Here is a 22,976-nt window from a genome sequence, read left to right as displayed (position 1 = left end):
TATTTCCTTTGAAATTTTCTTAGAGGGAAATTTCATTTTTTGAAAAATCTGCTTATTCATGGCAGATGAATTTCAAGAACCCGAAAAGAAAAAAGCCTGCCTCCCCCACCAAAAAATCAAAATACATACCAGCCTACTTGGCTTTTGAGATAAATATGTCGGGTTTTGTTGCTGAAAATGATGTTTCTGTTTTTCAGGAGCTGACAGAAGCCCTCTTTTAAGAAAAAGAGGTTGCTGGCAATAACAACCTCAGATGAAAATAGGCTTTTTTTTTTTCTTGGATATAACAGAACCCTTCTATAAAAGGTGGGGAGAAGAACCTTTTTTCTGGCCATTCCTGCAATTAAACTAATTCACTTGACGTGCATAATGAACATGTTTGTTTCTGCTTGGACTATTATCTTTACAAAACTAGTAGCCAGCAGTATGTTTTAAACCGAAATCCTTATTCTCCTGTATCTCTGCTCTGTGCCTCAGCACAAACAGGCTTCTTTCTGCTACCAGTTTTCAACCATTCTGCTGAAAAAATTAATCAGGTAGTCATTTCTTTAAGAAGTGAAGGATGGTAACAGAACCAAAGGATGCCTTTAGAAACAGGGTGTGCCAAGGTGATGTTGTGGGACAGATGATGACTTGGGATCTCAGGTGTGTTGTGTTCCTGCAGTGACTGGTATCTCTAATGGTTCTCCTGGCTGTATCCAGGCTGGGGAGAGATGTGCCCTCCAGGACACCTCAGCGTCCCACGTCAGGGGTTTGTAGAGTGCTCTGGCTTTCTTCCAGCCCAGGCATCTCTTCTGTTTTTTTTCTTTCACATAGAAATGTAGGAGGTGATGTGAAGAGGAGGGAGCCAGGGAGCACATGCAGACCCAGGACTTAGGGAGCCTTTCTGGGTCTCACAGCTCAGACGTGGCCTTTGGGAGTGATTGCAAACCCCTTCCGCTGATGCCAGCATGTGTTCTTGAATGCCTCACAGCTTGCCAGCAGGTGATAAATCAAGGTGGGATAACTACCCAGTGGGCCCCAAGAAAAATGTATCATTAAGTTAAAGTCCCACAGCTACCACAACACTCCCATCACAACTGAAACTGCAATAATATTGGAGGGAGCAGCACGTTGGATCCTGTCCCCATAATTAGTTGATATTGTTGGTTCAGCATGAACTGGTGGGTGGTACGAAGAGGGACTGGGGCAAATTCAGGATGAGATGATGGTACTTTGCAGCCTGTCTTTCTCCTCCTAACTCAGTATGGTTCTGTCCAATCTATAATCTTATATTCCTTCAGTACAGTTTTAATGCACATGCTAATGGAAGGGCCACCAATCCCATGGAGAGACAGCAATGCATTCTAGCAGATCTCACCATTAGGAAGTTTTCCCCGGATATTCAGACTAATTTTTCATTCTTTAAATTGATGTAAATTACCTCTCGGCTAAACCTAGTTATGCAGTAGAAGGCAGGTTTAAAATACTGCATGATCTCACTAAATTGGAGAAATGGACAGAAATCAATACAATGAGAGGCAATAAGAATGCCCATAAAGGTTAAGTGGTTGATGGAGGAAGGATTAATGAAATGCACAGATACTAGGTCAAGTTGCAAATATCCTTACCTCATTCTTACTCACTCTATACCCCACAAATGTGTTCTACTCCAGCATATCAAATGAGGAAGCACCTTAGAGTTTGACTTGTGACTTGGAGAAGTAGAGACCAGTATTAAAGGAAGAGAAAGTGTGGGGTGGGTTTACTGTATAGAAAATAGATATCAAAACAAGAATGAGATATCAATATTAAAAACCCCAACAACAATAACAAAGTAACACAAACCAAAGCACCACACACACACAAAAAAAAGTGCAGAGAAAAGTCCCATCAGAGTTCCAGACCCGAGCGGACGGAGGAAGAAATGCGGCCGACCCAATATGAGTGATAAAGCATACTTCAACTTTATTGCCCGAGATAGCGTGCATTTATACCAAATACCATAATTATGCATACTTGTCTCTATCTAATAGGCTAAGCACATTTACTTACTCCACCTACTTGGGTTTAGCTAGCTATGCGCATCCCACATTCTTCTGACTCTTATCTCTTCAAAAATATCCTAACCCTGCCTTAGTTAGTACTTTTCCGTTCCCCCCTTTCCCACGGCCTAATAGACAAGCTAACTAAGGCCTACTTATGTCAACTAAAATGGGCTCTGCTCGTACAGTTGCTTGGTGGACTCATGTCTGTGCTCCTTGAGCCAATCCCCGACAAAAAAGCCCAAAACATTAACAAATCTGTGGTTAAGAATATCACCTGCAATATACTTGGCATCAAGAAGTTGGACAGTTTGACCAAGTTTAGACAAATGCTGAAAATCCTCATTTTGTTAGTTTTCCATGCCCATCCAGGTGGATGATGATAACTAGAGGACCTGGGAGTCACTGACAACTCCTGTCTTGCAATCAGGTTAAGTTTTTGGGCAAAGGCTTACAGGACAAGAAACATTTGCCATCCGGAGTGGCAGTAGTGAACACATTTGCATGGCAGAGAGATACAACAACTTGTCCTCAAAGTGCTTAGAACTAACCTCAGAAAGTTTTGTGTTCACATCTCTCTGGCCACAGAAAGGAGAAGAACAGGGAGAGACTGGGATGTGTTGTGGGGAAAGGAACAAATGCCAGGATCTGCCAGGGAAGCTGAGGAGAACTGCAGGTACCAGGGCTGGAGGAGCTCTTGGAGCCGGTCTGTCTACCAGTCCCAGCAGACAGTGGCTGAACGAAGCATTGCTCAGTACTGTGGCTCACACCAAAGATTTCGCAAGGATCCACATCAGTTTCTGCACAATAAAGGGTTTTTTAATATAAAGTTAAAAATTTCTACTACTTATTGTGAAAATAAATTATTGTGTGACCTGAAATAGGACATTACCTAAGTCTGCTGAGAGCCCCAAGTTATGGTTTCTCGAAATGAGCAAGAACTTGTCAATAACCCTTACTGAGGTGTGAACTCCTCTCCCTTTTCTGCAGTGACTTTCAACATCCAGCTCTAAGGAGACTTGTCAGTGTCAATGTTTTCCATTTTCTAGTGGTTCGGGAACACATGGCAGACAAAAAGAAAGGCTTGCAGGCCTAAAAGTAATAAAATCAGAAGCTAAATGATTAACTGTTTTGCTGCTGATCATTGAAAGGAAATCAGTACAGATTCCCTTGTGGGTATTTTCATTCTTGGGGACAGGTTTACGTAAAGATGCACTCTTTTCCATCCTTTCATCCAATCCAGTTTCTGCTTGTACAGTACTGTGGATATCCGTACTTTGGTGGTGATGTGAGAACCTAAATGGAACAGAACTCGGAGTGGGAAAGAAGCTTCCCTCTTTCTGATTTCCATGGTAAGAATGATACAGCAGGTGCACTAGTGACCTTGAAAACCATGCGACTGAAGCTATACAGTGTTCTCCTTCAGGCAAGGGTGCGAGGGTGCCAAAAGTGAGACAGGGTAACTGACTTTGGCTTGTGGCTTAAGGAGGGCCAAGGACCCCGTCAGCCCTTTATCGTTCCTATTTCTGCAATATCAATGGTGATGATTTAGTAGGGAAGGAACAATCCCTGCCATGATCCGGGAAAACTGGTTAGAGACGTAGTTTTGATTCCTTTGTGTAGGAGGTCTTAGTCTTGATGAAACCAAGCTTAATCTTCTGCATTAGGCATTCAAGCTCAAACGTGCAACTGATTGCATGCAAGTGTCATTTCTTCCAGCTACTGTTATCAGATGCAAGATTTGGATAGACAATTTAAACAGCTCCATTTACAGCATTTTGAGAACATTCCTGTTTCTACATAAATGCTATCCAGCAACCTTGCAGCTCTCGTTCACACAAGTAGCCCTGATGAGTGATCTTATTGGGGAATGATAATTCAACCCCTGAAAATATGAATGTGTACTTACTTCAGAGCTCTCAGAAGCTAACTCCAAGTACAAATACACCATTATGTACATACAACTCCTGCCCTTTTTCTCCATGAAAACCTTTCTGTGTTGTTTTTCGTTGTTTTTTTTGGTTGTGTGTTCTTGTTTTTGTTTTTAATATGGAATTATCACATTGTTCTTCTTTAGAAATACGTGTTATAATATTTAAAATAAGCATCAGCTTTACCAGGTGTTGTTTCAGTGTCATGCAGTGCTTCCTGATTGTAAGTACCGATGTGATTCACGAAGGCTGGCTTTAGCCGGCAGAGGCTATAATCACTGTAGGAAGAGAGACACTCCTCCAGCAGAGGATGGTTAATGGGAATCATCTCTCACCTTTGATTTTGAAGAGAGCCTGGAGAGTGTGGCTGTCTTTGGCTGAAGTTAACCTTCCTGAGCCTCCCTCACAATGCCCTAAGCCAAGGACTTGCTTTTGCTGGGAGGGAGTGGGGGAGAACAAATTCTGCACATGCGAAACAAGGCAGAGTTATTCTGAGAAGGTCATATTGGGCGAAACGACATCTCAATCAAGGATGAAACAGTACCTGAAGCAAACTCTTGGAGTATCAGCACACTCCGTTCATATAAAAATATTGGCTGGATGCTAAACCCAACCCAGGTGCAAAAAGCAAGAAGAAAAAAGTCATGAAGAAAACGTTCATCAAAGGTTATTAATTAAGTACTCAAAATTACTGCCTCTGGCTAAAGGTGTCCCGAGGTGACAGGAGCTGTGAAAGGAGAGGGCTGCTGTAAGTGTGCCTTGCTCATACATCCTCCTACTGCATCCTCCATCGGCGTTGGTGGGAACCAAGGAGACTGTGCTGGGCAGCCCCTTGGTCCAGCACGGTGTAGCCACCCTCACCTACCGACTGTGACCATGGCCGGAAAATACCATAAAACTTACCCAGAGGGGTGCGGTTCCCTAGAGGGCTGCTCTTGGCAGCAAAACTCCCTTTGGTTTCAGCAGTGTTGGAAACTCAGCATCTGGCCAGCTCAAGAGTGTTCTGCATTAGTGATTAAAATGTGGAAAGATGCATCGTCACAGCATGAAGAATCCAGACTCCTGTAGTAGTCCAGTTTATCTGAGACATATTTGACTGCTGCCTGGACCAGAAGATCCCAGCTGAGAAATGCTTATTCTTGTGGCTGGAGAAGTCTTTTTCAAACGTAATGCATGAATTCCCTCCTCTCCCAGCAAAATTGTGTCCAGGAGCTTCAGATGCTGGAGTGGGATCTCTGGCAACCTGCATCAATAGTTCAGAAGAGTATTAAGCTGGCTGTCCCTTGCTTTCTCTCTCCTTGAATTCTTCATGGAATGTCATGTTCTTTTCTTCACCCCCTACACAACTGGGAACAACTGCACTGAATGATTAGACACCTGCCCTATTCCACCTTTCAGCAGGAGGTGACATAAGACATAGACAGTCCTATAGTTTGGTGTTTATATTTGGGATGAGCAACACTGTATAAATATAAGCTATTAGTAGCTTCTTGATTTTTGAGTAGACAACCTTTGGAAAAAGGTAGATGATCCTTTAGCATATACACAAGTATGTTTCTTTCTACCCTCTCAAAATAGGGCAATGAAAGGGTTTTTTCAAGTACTGAAGATAAATGTGGTAGAATTTAACCTCTGTGTGCAAAGCTGGAAGTCGTTTGAGTGAAGACACTGAGAGAAGATTTAGGCTGCATGTAACGCCACTGCCTTCAACTGGCTGATGCCAAGGTAGAATTAAAATGTGTTTTCTCTAAGGCAGAGACTAAGGGTCTTAGCTGTTTATTCTTCTTGATGATAATCAGTGGTTGTGGAGGGTTTGGAGATTACTGTGACAACCATAGATCTCTGTCCCAGGGCAGCCCTGAACTGCATGAACTTCACCCCAGAGCTGTGTGTATCTCAGAAGCCAGATCACAATTTCACCTGCGCTCCCAGGAGGAGGAAGATGGTTCGGGAGGGATCTCCAGCTGCTCAGCTCCACAAGTGGTGTCAGGCAAATAAAACATGCCTTGCCCTCACATCAGCCGTGTGATGATTTAGCATGTGATTATGAAATAATCAAACCAAAGCCCAACAAGCAACTGAGGATACATCCTGGGCAGTTTTGACATAAAAAATAAAATAGTGAGGTCATGTAATCCCTGTCTCTGTTGTAGCAAATGGGTCATATGACTGGGTGGCTCAGGAATAAATACAGTTTTAATCTCTTACCCAGTTCACAGAAAATCTTTCCAGTGAATCCCAGCTAAATAAACAGGTATAATGGATATATTTGAGGAAAGATGTGCTTGCAAATGTGGCTATGCTGCAGGGTAAATGGGTTGCTCTGCTCACCCTCTGACAAAAGACAGGGCTCAGTGTGACAGGCAGGACTGTTCCTCTGTGTGCAGATGAGCCAGCTGACTCTGGCAACAGCCCTTCAGTCCACCATGGCCAGGCTCTGCAACTTTGCTCCCTGCACCTCCCCAGGAACGGCCACAGGCAGCCACCCTGCCCTGGGGTACTCAGTCATAGAGTCATAGAATCATTTAGATCATCGAGTCCAGCCATTAACCCAATACTGTCACTAAACCATGTCCCTAAGAACCTTATCTACACATCTTTTAAACCCCTCCAGGGATGGTGACTCCACCACTGCCCTGGGCAGCCTGTTCCAATGCCTGACAACCCTTCCCAGGAAGAAATTTTTCCAAATCTGAACCTCCCTTTGCACAACTTGGGGCCATTTCCTCTTGTCCTAGTGCTTGTTACTTGGGAGAAGAGACCAACAACCTCCATGCTATAATCTCCTTTCAGGTAGTTGCAGAGAGCAAGAAGGTCTCCCCTCAGCTCCTGTTCTCCAGGCTGAACCCCCCAGGTCCCTCAGCCACTCCCATCACACTTGTGCTCCAGACCCTTCACCAGCTCCATTCCCTTCTCTGAACTTGTTTCAGTATCTCAATGTCTTTCTTGTAATGAGCGCCCCAAAACTGAACACGGTATTTGAGGTGCAGCCTCACCAGCGCCAAGTCACCTTCTTGCACCTTCTCCGGTGAGCGACTGGCATCTCTGGTTGCTGGGTGATGCTGGTGCTGAATGGCAGGACAAACAGATGCCTGTGTCACTGGGCTGGCCCAGGCAGGGGCTGGCAGAGCGTAAATCTCTGCCTGTTTTTCTCTTTCCCTGTAAGAACTTTGGCCTCATGTCTTATTCTTGGATCCTGGCCTTTGCTGAGGCACAGTGAAACTGCAGTGTGTTTTTCTATGAAGTAAAAGACAAGAAGGAAATTTAGCTGTACATTACTGCCAGAGAACCCCAAGTCCTGGGTGCCATCTTGAGCAGGGCTGCTTCCCTAAAAATATTCTTTGCAATTTCTCTTTCAGTGCTACAGAGAAATACGTGCCAACTCCTCAAAGAAGCATTTGCTCAAGGTGCAGTAGTAAGAATGCATTGAAGGAAATAGCCGAACAAGTCACCAAAATCTTAAAAATATATGGAGTTATCAAGTGGCAACTAACTCCCATGAGTTACAACCCCAACAGGGTAGATAGGTCTCTACTGACTGCCTCCTAAAATGTCTGTCTGGTTCCACTAGACATGTAGGAAAAAGGATGGAGTGTCTTCGATAACTTTTGTGGTTGTGCTGGGGAGATGAAAGTCTAACAACGTTCATTACTTTAAAAAGCAAACCGGAAAAGCCTTGTCTGAAGAAAATCTTAATCTGTGCAAATTTCAGATGTCTGAGATCCTTCTCCAGACCATGTTTTACATTTCCTCTTTTCTTCCTGCTATGTTTTCTCTGCAGGTGTTTTTTTCCTCTTTCTCCCTTAACTGCCTTTCCTCATTTCATTCCACACAGGTTTTTCTGCCTCAAATTTTGGCTCCCCTTTAGCGAACAAGCAGTGACAAAATGTCACCCTCCTTTGGGAGCATGTCCTTGTTATCCAGGAAGCTTTTATCTTCCAAATACCTTTAAGCCCACACTTGAGTCTGAGTTTTCCTGCCTCAAGACGAGACTCAGAGGCTGTTGTTGGTGATGCCAGGGTGAGATGCCGTGAGGCCGCGGTGCCGGTGCCTTGCTCTGGTCCCTCTTGCTCTCTGCGCTGCCAGGGAGCTGTCAGAAGGTGGTTGGACACAGTTTGTTTGCACAAGGCTGGGTGCTGCTGGAGTCTCATTTACATGACTTCAGGTCAGCTCGGAGCAGGGTAAACCCTGGCAGAGTGATGCGTCCCCCCTGCCCTGTGTTCAAGTGGGAAATTCTGGCAGAAATGGCATTTATTTGAAGCAATGTTGTCATGTTTGCTAGTGGTCCCCCCCTCCCTGCCAGGGTGACAGCCTGAAAAGTGCCTTTCTCCTTGTGTGACACTGAGGTGGGACCAGGCCTAGGGAGCAGCAGGTGCCCAAACCCCCGACTTTGGTTTTCCCGAGAAGCCCATCCTCCGGGACAGCGGGAGAACTGCAGATTTGCCTCACACTGACTGTGTTCCTGCGGTGATGGCGTTTCAGGAAGGCACAGCAGGATCTGCATGGCAAGTCCTGAGCTTCCTTGCTGGGAGATTTGCCCCGTTGCCATCCCTGTGGTGGTGGCCACAGTGTAAGAGCAGAGCAGCCATTTCTGACTGACAAAGAGCAACCGAGGCAGCTCCCGTCTGTGCGCTGCCTTTGCTGATACAAACAGTTTTTGCTTTTCCCTTGTGGCAGGACAATCTTACCTTGGCTTTGTTGAGAGAAGGGAGCTGAAGGGGTAGGAGTTATCTGAAACTCCCACTCATCTGCCTGGTACATTGCTTCTCTTGCAGAATATTTAGCTTTCAGGCCATGGAGACTGCATCAAGCTTCATCAGCCGCTGTTGAACATTTTTGAAGTTTCAATTGCTTCCTTGCCTGAGATGGAGCTATCATTTTTATTGCTTTGGTTGCTTAGGCAAGGAAAGACGAACAAATCAGTACAGCCCTCTTGAATTAGGATTGATTTTCATGAATTCTTCTTGTTGATTTTGAAACACAATTGTTTCTAAAACATTTAATTGATTGAGATTTTTTCCTTCTTTCTTTTCAGCAGCATTTGTCCCCAGCCATTTGCCGCTGCTGGGAATAGAAAAAAAAGGCTCTGTGTGGGATCAAGATTTCAACGCATTATACACCAAAACATTTGTTGCTATTTACTTTTAAAAGTGCCCTTCTGAGGCTGCACGGCTCGAGCTGCCATCTGTTCAGGATTACGCTTCGGAACTCCTGGTTTCTCTGCAAACCTCTCACCCGGTGCTGCTCCGTCTGCCGAGGGAAGGGGCGCAGGGGAGGGGGCTGCCCGCCGCGGGGGCACCTGTGCGCTGGATCTGCCATCCCGGCTGGGTCGTCAGGGGAACACTGAGATGGAAAAAAGATTCCTGGTAGGGAAAGTGACTCCAGAGTGTATTTTCTAAGGTTCACTGAGATGTTATGTGTTCGTTAAAATATGAGGGGACGAGGATGGGAGCGTGGCTGTTCATCTTCGCTGTTTCGGCAGGCACCGGGGTGGTTTGACAGGCATGTGCTGAGGCTTCTGTGAACGCTTCTGCCCAGCTCAGCTTCTGAGCTGCAAGGACTGATGGCAAGACAGAGCTTTTCAAGGCACAGGCAGAAAACAACAGTGCCTGAAGCAGCAGGAGTGTAACCCCAACCTGGAGTCCGTTGCTCAGGTGGGTCTGAGCATAACCTGGGGCTGGAAATCCCTTGGGCAGCAAATGTGTGCATCACTTGGTGAATCGACTGAGTGAGGTCTTCTTCAGGAGCCGATGCAGGCCATGTTTAGCTTTGTGCTTTGGGAACAAAATGCTTTTCAGTGCGAGAAGCATGAGGATTCGTTGCGGGGTGGTGTTTTTTCTCAGTTGGCAAGAAAGAGTCTCAGGTCCTGTTACCAGACATACAGACCCTGTTCTAAACACACAATTTTCAGTGTCTCCAAGAGGCTGCACCAGTCCCTGTGGGCCCTGGGAAGCTGGAGAGTCTTGGTGACCAGCCACAAACCCGTTGGAGATGCTGGCTCAGTGCACGGCATTTCCATCCCTGCTTGGATCTACCTTACAGGCTCTGATGGCAACAGATGCTAATTATTAACATGGCAATCATCACTTTTGCAGCTGTAACTCTACCAGTCTCTCTTGTACCCTTAGCCCATCCCAGCTCCAGAATCACTGATGTGACAAATGGTTAAGCCACACAGGAGCTCTACAAGCCTGGAGATGGGTGTTTACCTGCTTTACAAACCAATAAACCAAGGTGCCGAGAAAATAGAGGCTGGAGCCAGTGCTGCCAGCAGCTCCGGCAGTGGGGTATTGCTTGATTGTGCACCATGGAACCTGAGCACAGATTTCTGCTTCATTCAAAGGGTCCTGGTTTTTCCAACACCGTCTTCTGGAGCCAAATGTATGAAGTTGCTCAGAGACGTGAGCAGTGAGCAGTGTTTTTTACACGTGTTCAGCAAACAAGAGCTCTCGTTGTGCCAGTGCAGTGCAGATGTAGGAAACTTGTTTCTTTGGGCCTGGTTTTGGACGCTTTTTTACATTTTTTGGACACCTAGGGCAGCTTGAAATTATGGCAAATGCAGTAGTGTGGTTCCTCTGGTTCTCCACTGTGTGCTCTGAGTCCCCAATACACTTCTGCTACAGAGTCTAAATGGACCTGCTCTTACCCAGATTTATAAATACAGCCAGAAATAATGAACTTTTTAGGGACTGATAGAGTTTAAGCTCTTGAGTGCTTGAGCAGTTTTTAAAAATTGCCCTGACACATCTCAGCAACTTCAATAAATTAGAGAGATACATTCTCTTATATGCTCTCATCTATTTACTTATACTTCCGCTGCACAGAAATGATCTGCACAGTTAGCAAAGAGGCAAGCCAAGGTCCATTAATGGCACCATGACCGTTTATAGCAGCGCTGCCATTTGGGGGATCTATCCTTGCTTTGGATAACCCTGTGCAATCTTCACCCTCCTGAGCAGCACCGCAGGCTCAGACGTGCTCAGCACTGGGCCCCGGCGTTTTGCAGCAAGCACAGGGGAGAGGATTTGGTTTCAAAGGCTGGGGCAGGGAGGAATCAATGTGATTGTCTGGTTTGATTCTCAGCTTTCAGTGTTAAGGAGGGGCTCTACATTTGGTGTGAGTGGTACAGCTGCTCCAATGAAGCCCCGTGATGGGTTCATCCAGCTATTTCGCTTCATCCACACACTGGATTTTTATCGGTTTATCACTAATCACTTTATATAAGGATGGTGGAAACATATGCAAGGTTGGGCGTGTAGGGGTTTTGCACTAGTTTAACCATGTTGACTCAGAAAAGAGTTTCTATTAAGCCAGTGCAGGGTTTGTGAGAAGCTGGGGATGAGGAGGAGGTACTTTGCTTTTCCAGCAGCCAGTGCTGTGAGATGCAATCATTTAGCAGAACTATTCTGGAACTAAAAAACATCCTAGATCTTCTCTGCTCCTCTAGGAAGAGATTTTTGCCCTCTGCGTCTGTGTGTGAATAAGATCTGGACTGAAAGTGTGCTGGTGCTCTTCCAGATACATTGCCAAGTTCAGAGGAAAGAAATAATGAACTTCCCACATGGGCAGCTGGGGACTTGCAGGGCTCCTGCTGACCACAGGGACACTGGCTGTGGCCAGAGTGGGGATCAAGAGCCACCTTGACAGCACTGGTCTGGGAAGGCACCGGGCAGTTTTTCTCAGACTAATCACATCAGGCAATGGAGCCAGCACCAAACTGTGTCACGAAGAATGTAAAATATTGGCAGCGTCCCAGGCCTTTCCATTAGCCCTGGATTTCCCGTCTCCTCTCCCTCCTTCCACAAGCCCATGTTGCTGCTGCTTGTTTTTAAGAATTGAAAGTATGTCAGATTCTGGCTGCTGTCAGATCTTGGTGTTGTCAAACCTGGTGTCCTGGCGAGATGCTGCGTCGCAGCCCAGGAGAGTCTCAGGGAATTTCCTTTCTAAGATTATGAAATCAAGGCTCAGATTGTAATAGAGAATTAATCTTTTCAAATTCCGATTTAGCCCATGCAGTTCTGACCATCTCCGTATTAATATTTTAAGTGGGTTTTATAAGCTTGCTTGAAAAAGCAAGGCTGAAGGAGGTGAGATAGATTGCCTTCTCCTTGCTGGAAAATGATACCTTAACCCTTTGGGTCCAGTACACGTGGCTGGAGGGAGTGGGATTTGCTGTTTTGCTGAAGACTGATGTTAAATTGGAGAAGCGCATGGGAGATGAGACATGAGTCTGACCTTTCCCGTACCAGATTTGCGCTGGGGAGCTGGGTCAGCACCTTGAACATTTTCCATCGCAGGCTGTGCTGGCAGACCCTACACAGAGGTCTCCACAGAGCCCCATGCAGCACCCACTCCTTGGTCCTGCGGTAAATCAGCAACCTGGCCAGATTTAGCCCTGCTTTTCTGCTGCAGCTGCTCACTGGAGCTTGGGATTCAGCAGCTCTTTGGGCAGAGATCAAAGGCTGCACCAGAGAACGGAGGTGCTGTTACTTACACTTGGTCTCTAATCCAAATGACAAGACCCATCAGCAAGTCTCGCTGACGAGAAGCGCAGGGTGGTCAAGAGGTGAATCCCTTCCTATTTCTTGCTGCCAGTGCTTTGGAAGTGTGTTTGATTTTTGGATGCGTGATTGTGTTCCTCAGTTGTCAGGCTGTGTTTAATTATTTAATTAGGCGCATGGATTTTTTGGTACATCTAAGTCGTTACTCCAGCAATTAACAGGCTGCTGTGATGAGCTCCTCTTGCGGTGCACGGCACAGTGGAGCCTGCTCAGCAAGGTTGGAATGGGGTGACTGAGGAACAGACAAAGGGGCTTTGCTTTCTGGCTCATTGAGGGACCATCGAGGATACGGAGACACCCATCCTGGTAGTGGAAGACCTTGCATGAATTTGTACACTGGCGATTTACCAGCACTTGGGAAGCTGAAGATAAGAAGCAATAACAAATTTATGTTGGAGTACAAAGTTGGCCTGGGGCACTGAATGAACTCATTACTTGCAACATTATTGATGCCAGTGGGAGTCCTGGGGAGTCCCTCACAGGATGCATCATCAACCATCAAACTAGGCAGAAACCTCCCAGTTTCCCCGCTCAGACAGACTCACTGGGAAGCAACAGGAGATTTTTCATAGGCAACAATGAGCTGCTCTGTAAGAGAAAGATCCAGGGTCATTTTCAGTGGTGCCTTCAGGTGTATATCTCTTAGGGTAAACTAGACAAAAACTGGCTAATGTAACTGGAAGAACAGCAGTCTTCAGGCTTATATGATGAGGACAATCATTTTCTTGGGAGTACACATATGGATATGTGTCCAGGCTAAGAAGGAACATTTGTGGGAACCTGTTCTGCCAGAAGAACTGGTGGGGAATGGAAATAGTTTCCAGTGGCCCATAAGGCCAAAAAGAAGAGGACAGTTGTATTACCTCACCACTTTTGTCTCTGGAGCTGGGGACTGGGAGACAGGAGGTTGACGGTGATGCCCAGTGTATGGATGCGGCTTTTTATATGGAGTGCAAGTCACTTCTGTGGATGAATCTGAGTATTATGGGTCAAGAGAACCTTGAGGTTAGAAACATGTTTTGTTGGTTCTTGAATGGCAGAAGAGACCCTCTGGATGGCAGGTGCTCGAAGGGCACAGCCTGTTGAAATGCTGGGCACTTTATTTTCAGCCAGTGTCAGTGGCCCTGAAGTGAACTCAAAAGCTTTGATTATTGGTTCTTCGGAAACCCATTTATCCTGCCTATCACCCCTCTAAAATTAGGTTTTGTTTCTCAGCCCTTAATTGCTTTAATTTGTCAAATCTTGTTTGATGGGAAATCAATCCCAGTGTTTTTGCTATTGCTTTTCCAAGGAAACCTCCCCTTTCTCCAACTTATTCCATTAATATTTATTGCACTGGCAGGTAGGATTCTGAGTTAAAGTTTCTGTTATTTCCACATCTCCCTGATACTTTCTCTGTACTTTTGGTCAGTGTTCATGTTGCTTTCACTCTATAAATTTATTGCCCTACATTTGCTATTGTAGCCTCTAAGCTGCAGCTGTATTTTGCTTGCAGGTCTCCTGAATGCACATGTCCTTAGCGCTGTCTTCTTCCAGCCTGTTCTGCCTCTGACTCTTTTGGATCCACTGTAAAGAAGCAGCTGCTTAGGACCTTGTCACCCACCGCTTTAATCAGTGCTGTATTTGAGTCATGTATCTGAAAGGAGGTTGTAGCATGGAGGGTGTTGGTCTCTTCTCCCAATTAACAAGCGATAGGATGAGAGGAAATGGCCTCAGGTTGTGCCAAGGCAAGTTTAGATTGAATACCAGGAAACATTTCTTCCTGGAAAGGGTTGTCGAGCATTGGAACAGGCTGCCCAGGGCAGTGGTGGAGGCACATTCCCTGGAGGGGTTTAAAAGATGCAGAGATGAGGTTCTTAGGGACATGGTTTAGTGCCAGAGATAGGTTAATGGTTGGAATTGACGATCTTGAGGATCTCTTCCAACCAAAATGATTCTATGATTCTGTGACTCTATAATATTGGGGGCTAGGTGGGGACAGATTTCATGGTGGAAGGTGGTGAAGAAGTTCTCCATGGGGAAGGCGTTGGCTTGAGACACTGTCCTGCTCCAAACAGAAACTTGGCATTGGGCACACAATGATTTTGGCATTAGTGACTGAAGTACAAATTCCTGCCTTTCCTGGCCCAGTGGTACTGAGTTGTAAGAGCTAAACCTGACCTTGGGCTGGGCTGTGTCTGTTTCAGAGAGTGGCAACTTCTTTTCATGGACATGGGTGAATCAGCCCATCGGGGGGAACAGCTGCTCCCTATGTGCTGCTTTGTCGTCTGTATTTCCCCATAAACTTGGGATGAATAACAGAGATCTGCAACTTTGCCTTTCAGCACAGGAACAGTCACGGTCATTGCTGGTTTTGCAGCAGTGCCCTGCAAAAATCAAGGCTGCTGTGTCTATGTGGGGGCCTGATGTGTTGTGCCAAAGCCCTTCAGACAGGCACAGGGAGCGTGGCTGGGGGGAGACGGGGAGGCTCTGCAGCTGACGTGGAGCTGGCACGATGCTCTGGGCATGTGAACGGCTGTGTTGTATCTTTGCTGGTGAGATGCTTGATTACCCTCACTGGGAAAGGACTTCCTTCCTCCTGGAAATCCTGCTGTTGGGCTGGGAAAGCAGAAGAATCAGTCAGATGAATCCACTCAGAAAATTCACAGAATAGAAAAATGCTGCTTCTGCCTTTGGGAGTGATACAATTCATGGGCCCAGCGGTGAGTGTCTCAAGGGGCTCAGCAGGACAGGCTCAGCCCCATGAACCCCAGCCCTGGACCAGAGGTGCTGCCCAGCACTGGGGCTGACTCCAGCCTGCCCAAAGCAGCGTTTAACTCCTAAAACCAACCTCCAGCTTTTGGGGCAGGGGAGTGGAAAAGGTGCGCAGGGAGTGGAGGGAGACTGGGCTATCAGCATTTGTAGAGCAAATGGCTTTTGTAAGCTGCCTTAGAGAGGGGAGTTGGCTTTCCCCCATCTCATCTCCTTCTCCCATGCTCAGAACCCACCCCACTGTCCCTGTGCCTGGTGCTCCAGCAGCACTCAAGGGTGCTCTGGCTACCCTGCAGTCCCCAAGGAGGGGATGTTGTAACCCAGAACCCTGGGGACACTGCAGGGGGGATTGGGACACTGGGCAATATTTTGCAACGGAATAACATTTTAAGCAGCTAATTAAAATCAGGATGATCATCTGTTTGTTACATGAGGCCACCTATGATCCAAGGACCTCCAGATCACTTAGCAATTGAGCATGGAGAAAGCACAAGAAGAGAGGAAAAAGGCATTATTTAGTAACAATTTAGTAATAATTTACTATTTATTTGTATTTCTGGTTGGTTTCTGTATAGGTGCATGTGTCGGTGTAGGAATGCGTGCTATGTGCTGTGTTTCACTGAGGGCCAGGTCCCAGCCGTGTGCCCCAGCACAGGGCTCCCCTGCACACTCTGGGAGCCAAAAGCCAAATTTTAAAGGCAAGTGAAAAAAAAGGGAACTTTCCCAAAGTCTGGAGGGGAGATGGAGTTTGTGCATGGGCCAGGTGCATTGTGGCTGAGGCTTCTCACCCAGCTCAGCCCTGGGCATCACCACAATGGGAACCTTGGCTGGCAGGAGCTTCATCTCTGGTTGGTGTTTGCTGACTTAAGTCCTCGCTTTCGGTCAGGGGCGGCCACCACTGCTTCCTGCAACTCATTATTTGCCTGCTCATCCTTCCTCCCCGTTCCTGCATCGCCTGTGGGATGGGGGGTGCAGCTCCCAGGTGCTGCTTCGCCCTGTTTTTGGCACCTCCCTCTCTCCATCCTGCTATGGCAGCTGTGGCGAGGAACAGTAAGGCTGCAGAGGAAGGGAGAGATGTTCCCTCCCTCCCTCCTCTTTCCTCTACCTGTCCCAAAATACACCACTACGTTCTGAAACTAGTCGCCAGGTGACAAACTAAGTTGTGGCAACATCTTCTGGGAAAAGCATGGTTGGGTGCCCTGAACAAAGTGTCTCACATTGACAGCTTCATATTTATAGGCTCTGATTTTGTAGGGTGTTTTGAAGCAGTTGTTCTTCAAAGACTTATGCAAAACGAGAGAGAAATACAAATGACTTGAAAGGTGCTGAATGAATGATGGATGAAACCTGGCTGTGTCCAGCTGGTGGAGGTTTTATGCAGAACTCACTTTGGCTCATCAGTTGGCACCTAAGCTTTGATTCATCTCAGGTTTACAGAAAATAGTTTTAATCGCTTTCAAATATGTCCAAACAATCATTCAGTCCCATCTGTAACAGGAATTGTACCTTTGTCAAGGCCAAACTGATCTCATTTGTGCTCTGTTCAGCCAATTTTATCGTTCTTCTTTGTGTCACTTCCTTTCAGCCCTCTTTGAATAAACCAGAGCTAAATTATACCCTGAAAAGAGAATGCAATAGGTCGATGGAAATGATGAGCAGAAGTAGATTATTGGGGTAAGTATGCATTTCTAGAGGCTTTCGGTGATTGCAGAGCTCCCCAAGGAAACAAAGGGCCTCATGTAGGATGGGGCAATGACTGAAGCAGAGCAAGGCTTCATCCTTCTTAATAATAATAAAAACCCCTATTTGTCCATCTTGTCTTGGGGTTATTGTTCTCTGTTTTCTCTCTTTTTCCTCTTTTTGCCCTGCCCTGCAGTTTTGTTCATACAGCTCCACTGGCCTTTCCACGTGGCGCAGAAACCCCTGTCAGAAAATAAGGTGAGAGATTTTAACGTACCTCCATTCTAAAAGGATATTTCAGCTGCTGATTTCAAAGATCCTTATAATTCTCAATTAATGAAGCTTCCCGGCTGCCTTGGGAAGGAAGCTCTGGGTATCATTATTGGTACACCCTGCAGAGGAGGGACTGTTGCTTGTTCTGGGTTTTGTACAGCCCCTGACACCACGAGGTGTCAAGACAAGAGGGGGATATGAGGGGATTTGAGCCCTGGCTGCTGTCTGCCAGATCTCAGCTGGAGCAAAAATTCTATTTCTTGTCCTAGATTAGGAGGTTTGGTCCCGTGATGCCCCTGTCTGCATTCTCCCCCCAGTTCCCGTCTCGCATTTCAATTGCAAGAGGCAAGCTCACCTTCTTATTTTAATTCTGTACAGCACTGGGCACAGCCAGGGCTTAATCCAGAATCCCGCAAAAATTAGAATATGTTAAAATTAACTTTTTTTCCAGAATAGGTTGCATTTCAGTGGAAGACAAGATGATTCCCATGTCTGATTCAGCAGGACAACAATACCTGTTTGCAGGCTGGCTGTGGACACACAAACCCATCTCAGGCTCCCCAGCTGTCCTTGCAGCACTTCATCTGTGTGAAAACGGAATAAAAGGATTCAGCATCTGGATAAAAGCCTCCAACATAACTCCATGTACAGAGAAGGCTTTCAAGGTTTTTTTTTTCTCATTAGGTGTCCTTGAAATACAACATTTCTTGTACTAGATGCTTTTTAAAAGCTGTGAAGGAGCTGGAGGATGCAAGACAGAGCATCCCAGCTGCTCACCCTGGGTACCCCCAGCCCCTTCCACAGGAAAACACCTGAGCTGGCTCTTGGAGCAACCAGCAGCATCATGTGCCTGTATCCTCTGTTGAACCCTAAGTGAGGAAGAGCAGGGATGGGAGAGAGCAAACCAGAGCCCTTGGGACCTCTTCCAAGCCTCAGGGAGGGGCGAGGTGGAGGAGGTTTATTTTAAGAGCTGTGGCTGCTTTTCCCAGCTCTGGCAGAGGCCACCACAGACTCTCGTGTTGGCTGTTGTGTTGGACTGAAAATGTTTGTAGAAAAGGTTCTGCCTGCTAGAGGGGAAATAGTGGAATTTTCTTTTTCTCAACCAATTAAATGCATGGAGAATGAGGTACTTTTTTCTCTAAACCCACCCCTTTCCCTTCCAATACTAGCAAAACAATAATGTTTGAGTTCTATCAAACTGGTGGGCTGAAACTTCTTGATCTTTCTTAAGGCATCTTGAATTCTTCTGGGGTGTGAGGCTCCATGGGGATCACTCCTTGTCCCTGACTCCCAGCGAGGGACATCTCCAGCTCCCCCTCGAGGTCCTCTGCTGGAGACAGAAAGAGGAGAGGTGTATATTCCTGGAGAAAGCAGGAGAGGAGAGAAAAATGGATGTTGATGCTTTTTGTGTAAGGTACAAAGTCCTTGAAGCCCTCAGACCCGATGTTTCAGGAGTCAGAGCCCTGCTGAGGTTTTCCTGATGTTACAAATCTGTGCTGCTGACTCTATCACTGCTGTGCCTGTGGATATCCAAAGCAGACTGCACGGCCCCGCAGGACTTGTGGCAGTGATGTTTTGCCGTCATGCAATGTGTGATCCCCACAGCCTTTGACACCCTCACTCCTGTTTGCAGCTTTTTTATCTTTCCAAAAGAATCACTCTTTTCCAATCATATTTTACTACCCTTGCAGCAAAGCTTTTGTGTGCTGAGGCATCAAAAGAATTTCTGAAGGCTGGGGTGAACTGTGCCCACTCCTTCCACCTTCCCGTGTCTTTGGTTGCCTCCCAAGCAGATGATGACCCTGCATCACACAGTCTCTCCTGCCTGGTAGCTTGAGCTCATCCAGACCCAGTCCTGGCACAGGGGACCTCAAAACCATCCCCCAAACCATCCCATCTTCCTGCTGCTTGGCTGTATATCATGAACAGAAATACTCATGTCCATCCTGCAACCAACTCTGGAGTCAGGAGCTGTTCAGGTGGGGAAAAATTGTTCTTTTTTTCAAGTACGATCTTCAGAATTATTTTTAGAGCCTAATGCTCGAATATGAATCATGGGTTTAGCCACACGAAACCTCCTTTTCATCTTTAAACTTATCATTATCCCAGCACACTCAGTTTTATCTGCAGTTTGACATCTTTTATACCTGGCCTTGCAGACAGCAGAAATAAGGGCAGATCTACTCCCTAGCACTTGAAGCACTACATATGCAGGGCATACCAATTTGAAATTATAATCTTCTTTTTGTTGTATTTTTGTACTGTTTGTTGTTACTGTATATACTACTTGTTGGTTAGTTTTCCATTTCCTGCAAAATACATTAAAAAAAAATGCCACGAATGCTTGAAGTCTGTTTGTTGTTCTCTGTGTTCAGAACTATTTCTTAAAAACTATCAACTTAAAAAGTAACTTCCCCGGACTGCCTGCACTTGCCCTTTGCTTGCCATCCCTCTGACTCCACTTGCTTTAGCACAAACCTTACGACCTTGGAAGCAAACTGCAGAGAACTCTTTGTTTGCAAAGGGTTGGAGGAAAGACTGAGGGTATGTTCCCAGAAATGAGGAGCTCGTCCCTTTGCTTGGATTTGCTGATTTAATTTGGTACTGTTTATATTTCTTTGATGTGGCTGGTGCTGTGGGCCTGTGATGTTCATATGGCTTTTCGGTGCTGCTGGGTAGTCATTATCCTGTCACTAATTGTCCTGCTGCTTACAGCTTTTACGTGGCCTTTTTAGTTTAAGATTAAACAAAAATACATCAAACAACATTTTGTCCTTTGTCTTTAATTTGGCCTCAGCCTGCAGTTTTGGCAATTGGAAGAGGGCTTCTGTACACACCGGGATGCAAAGCTTTCTTCTGCAGTCCTACCAGGGGAGCTGTGAAAAAAAAAACAACAACAAAATGTAACCTGTGGATTTACATACTCGAGCTGTGTTTTGGCCTTCCCTGGACAACTAGAATAATGGAATCATGGAATAGTTTGTGTTGGAAGGGACCTTCAAAGCTCATCCAGTGCCACCCCTGCCATGAGCAGGGACATCTTCACCAGCTCAGGTTGCTCAGAGCCCCGTCCAGCCTGGCCTGGGATGTCTCCAGGGATGGGGCATCCACCACCTCTCTGGGCAACCTGGGCCAGGCTCTCACCACCCTCAGTGTACAAAATTTCTTCCTCATGTGGGTTTTGGTCCTCTCAGTGAGGCTTTTTGGGAGGTGATGCTGCTGCTGAGGGGCAGGAAGGTGCTGATGACCCGGGTGGCCAGGCAGACCCAACGCTCCGCTCCTGAGTGGAAACGGACCCCAGGAAAAGGGTCCAGGAAGGAGAGATGCAGTCACTGCTGCTCGGTGGAGAAGATGGAGCCAGATCTGTTGGTGCTCAGTGAAAGGAAGGAACCAGAGGACACAAATTGCATGCGGGAAGATTGAGGCTCTTTTCCCTGATCCAGGGTGGGAAGTCAGTGGTGTCCCCAGATAAAAGTGCAAAGCACGGTGCTTCTGGTCAATGACATTATACAACCTGGCACAAAGAGATCTCGTTTATTTTCTCCTATCAGCCTAATGTGATGACTTGGGAGAGGGGGGAAGAGGCCGGGCAGCCATCTCCCGAACAGTTGGGCTGGGATTACACTTTTTCTATTGAGCTCATCACAGTAATAACCTGGAGCTCTGTTTATCAGTCCACCACCCATGCCCATTTAGGAGATTACCATTTTTCCAATCTCATTTCTCATAAAAGAGGATTGCTGCCTGTTGCCTCCCCTTCCCAAGCCCCTTGCTTAGGAGCATTTATCTGCTCAGGGTGTTTATGAAGCCCCGAACAGGAAACTTCTGTTTATCCTCTGCGTCATCAAGAGCTGAAAACTCGATGGGATAATTACTCTTTCAGGAACACGCGTACAGCAGCCCATCAGTAGACTTTGGCATCTTGCTGGTGTCAATAATATATATATTTGCCCTGCAGAGCGATAAGATGGTTATTTGTTTCTCTTTCCTGTCCCTTTAACTTGGCATGAGATTGGGGTTTCTGGCTTTCCGGCTGTCTAGTAGAAGCAGGGCTTTTTACTTAAGGTTCAGAAGAGGTGCTGCTCACCTCAAAGCAGGTGGCACCGAGGGTGTCCCCGGCACCTGTGCAGCCCCAAGGCATCACTCACACTGCCAGGGCATCACCAGCCGCTCTCACCGTGCAATTAGAGAAGCCACGTGTGGAGATGGCTTCTTAAGATGCTAACATGAGCACCTAGCCTGGGAGAAGGCTGGGTGATGAATCATTTATTTGACAGAACTCTTCCCTTTTCTCTCTCCGCAGGTTGCAGGGAAGATGTTATGATTCCCTTCACCCTTCAGCAGGCAATTTTTGAACTACAGAAAATGCAGAAGTAAGTTCATTAGTGATATCCACCAGATGAAATTCAAGACGTGAAGTGTTTTGACTAGTACTGTTCAAATAGAGGAGTCACGCAGGAGTATATTGCAATCAGTGCATTAAGATAAGATCCCAGAGCACTGGATTTCCGGAGCATTGATTATAGATTAGCATCCCACCGCTTCAGAAATGGAGCCCTGTATAAACCAGGAGAGCTGGGGGATACGGATGGTCTCATAATGGAGAGGCAGGTAACACCAGAAAACTCCAGTGTGCAGCACAATCCCCAGCGCCGCAGCCAGCTGAGCATCGCCCGGCATTTTCCATGCACCACAACACCGTGGAACCTACTTTATCTCCAGGGGCTGAGTCTTCCCTGTGGTGCTGGGGCTTCCCCGCTGCCCCCAAGGACTTCACCTTGCTGCCCAGGCATGGAGCATTTTTTTGGCGAGGCTACAAACGTGGAAACCTCGTGTGGTCAGTCAAAGCAAATTCATTCAAAGTGAATGAGTGCTTGCCAAGTTTCTTCCTTTTTTTTTTTTTTTTAAATTCTTTTTGGCTGTATTCACAGAACACAAATCTGCACACAGGAGCAGGAGCCGTGTTTCTAATTTGGTCTGAAACTTTTATTCCCGCTTGGCACAGAGCAGTTGCGAATGATGGAGGCTGTTCCTAATCCTCTGCCCTGTGCATTGAAAATGTGCTCCGTCCATCCGGTACTCTTGGAAATGGAGTAATTTGCATTGCATAGCAATTTTTGGGAGATAAATACAAGGTTCAGTGCTTGTGGGGACAAGGACGTGGCATCCTTACTGCATAGTATGCAACCAGAAAGCAAAGACAGCAGTGAAGCAACATGAAAAGTCTGGATCTCAGGAGCTTGTAAGTTCAAGGTTGCATTAAAAAAGTTAAAGTCTACTTTTGCCTTAGTAAACAGAGTATTTTCGAGACCCTGCAGAAGGAAGTAAGGACTTGGCTGTGTGTTAACAAGGAGACTTGCCCAAGTTTTGTTCCAGTCAATACTATTAGCCACGCGTCTGGGGATAATATCTGCTTAAATAGTGCAGTGGTGGGGATTTGCAGGACAGATGGACCCAAACAGGGTGAGTCCCTCTGAACCCAGCGAGTTTCAGGTGGTGCTGGTCATCAGTCAGGATGTGATGTGGGAATCCACAGGGGCATGAAACTTTGTGTGTTGGGAGCAGAGATTGTCTCCAAATTCATTCACCAGTCAAGAAACTAATACTGACAAACCACATAAAACCAAGCTGCCTTTTATGACAAGTAAATATGTTTATCCCTCAGCTAAGACTATCACTTTTCTGCATCCCCCACCATAACCTCATTATTTCAATTCAAGATGAAACCAGCCCCACAGCTGGATGTAGCTGGAAAC

General features: G+C 46.4%; 1 long non-coding RNA gene across 1 annotated transcript in view; it reads left to right on the top strand.

Annotated features, from left to right (window-relative positions):
* Positions 1-22,976, top strand: part of LOC110360467 (uncharacterized) — a 42,935-nt gene that overhangs the window by 4,200 nt on the left and 15,759 nt on the right. The window contains exon 2 of the long non-coding RNA XR_010465952.1: positions 21,524-21,593. This is a non-coding gene — a long non-coding RNA (uncharacterized LOC110360467). The remainder of the gene's footprint in view (positions 1-21,523; positions 21,594-22,976) is intronic.

This window comes from Columba livia, chromosome 13, assembly GCF_036013475.1.
Source record: "Columba livia isolate bColLiv1 breed racing homer chromosome 13, bColLiv1.pat.W.v2, whole genome shotgun sequence".
NCBI lineage: Eukaryota > Metazoa > Chordata > Aves > Columbiformes > Columbidae > Columba > Columba livia.
Note: the sequence above shows the minus strand (reverse complement) of the source record. Positions and strands in the feature narration are given on the sequence as shown.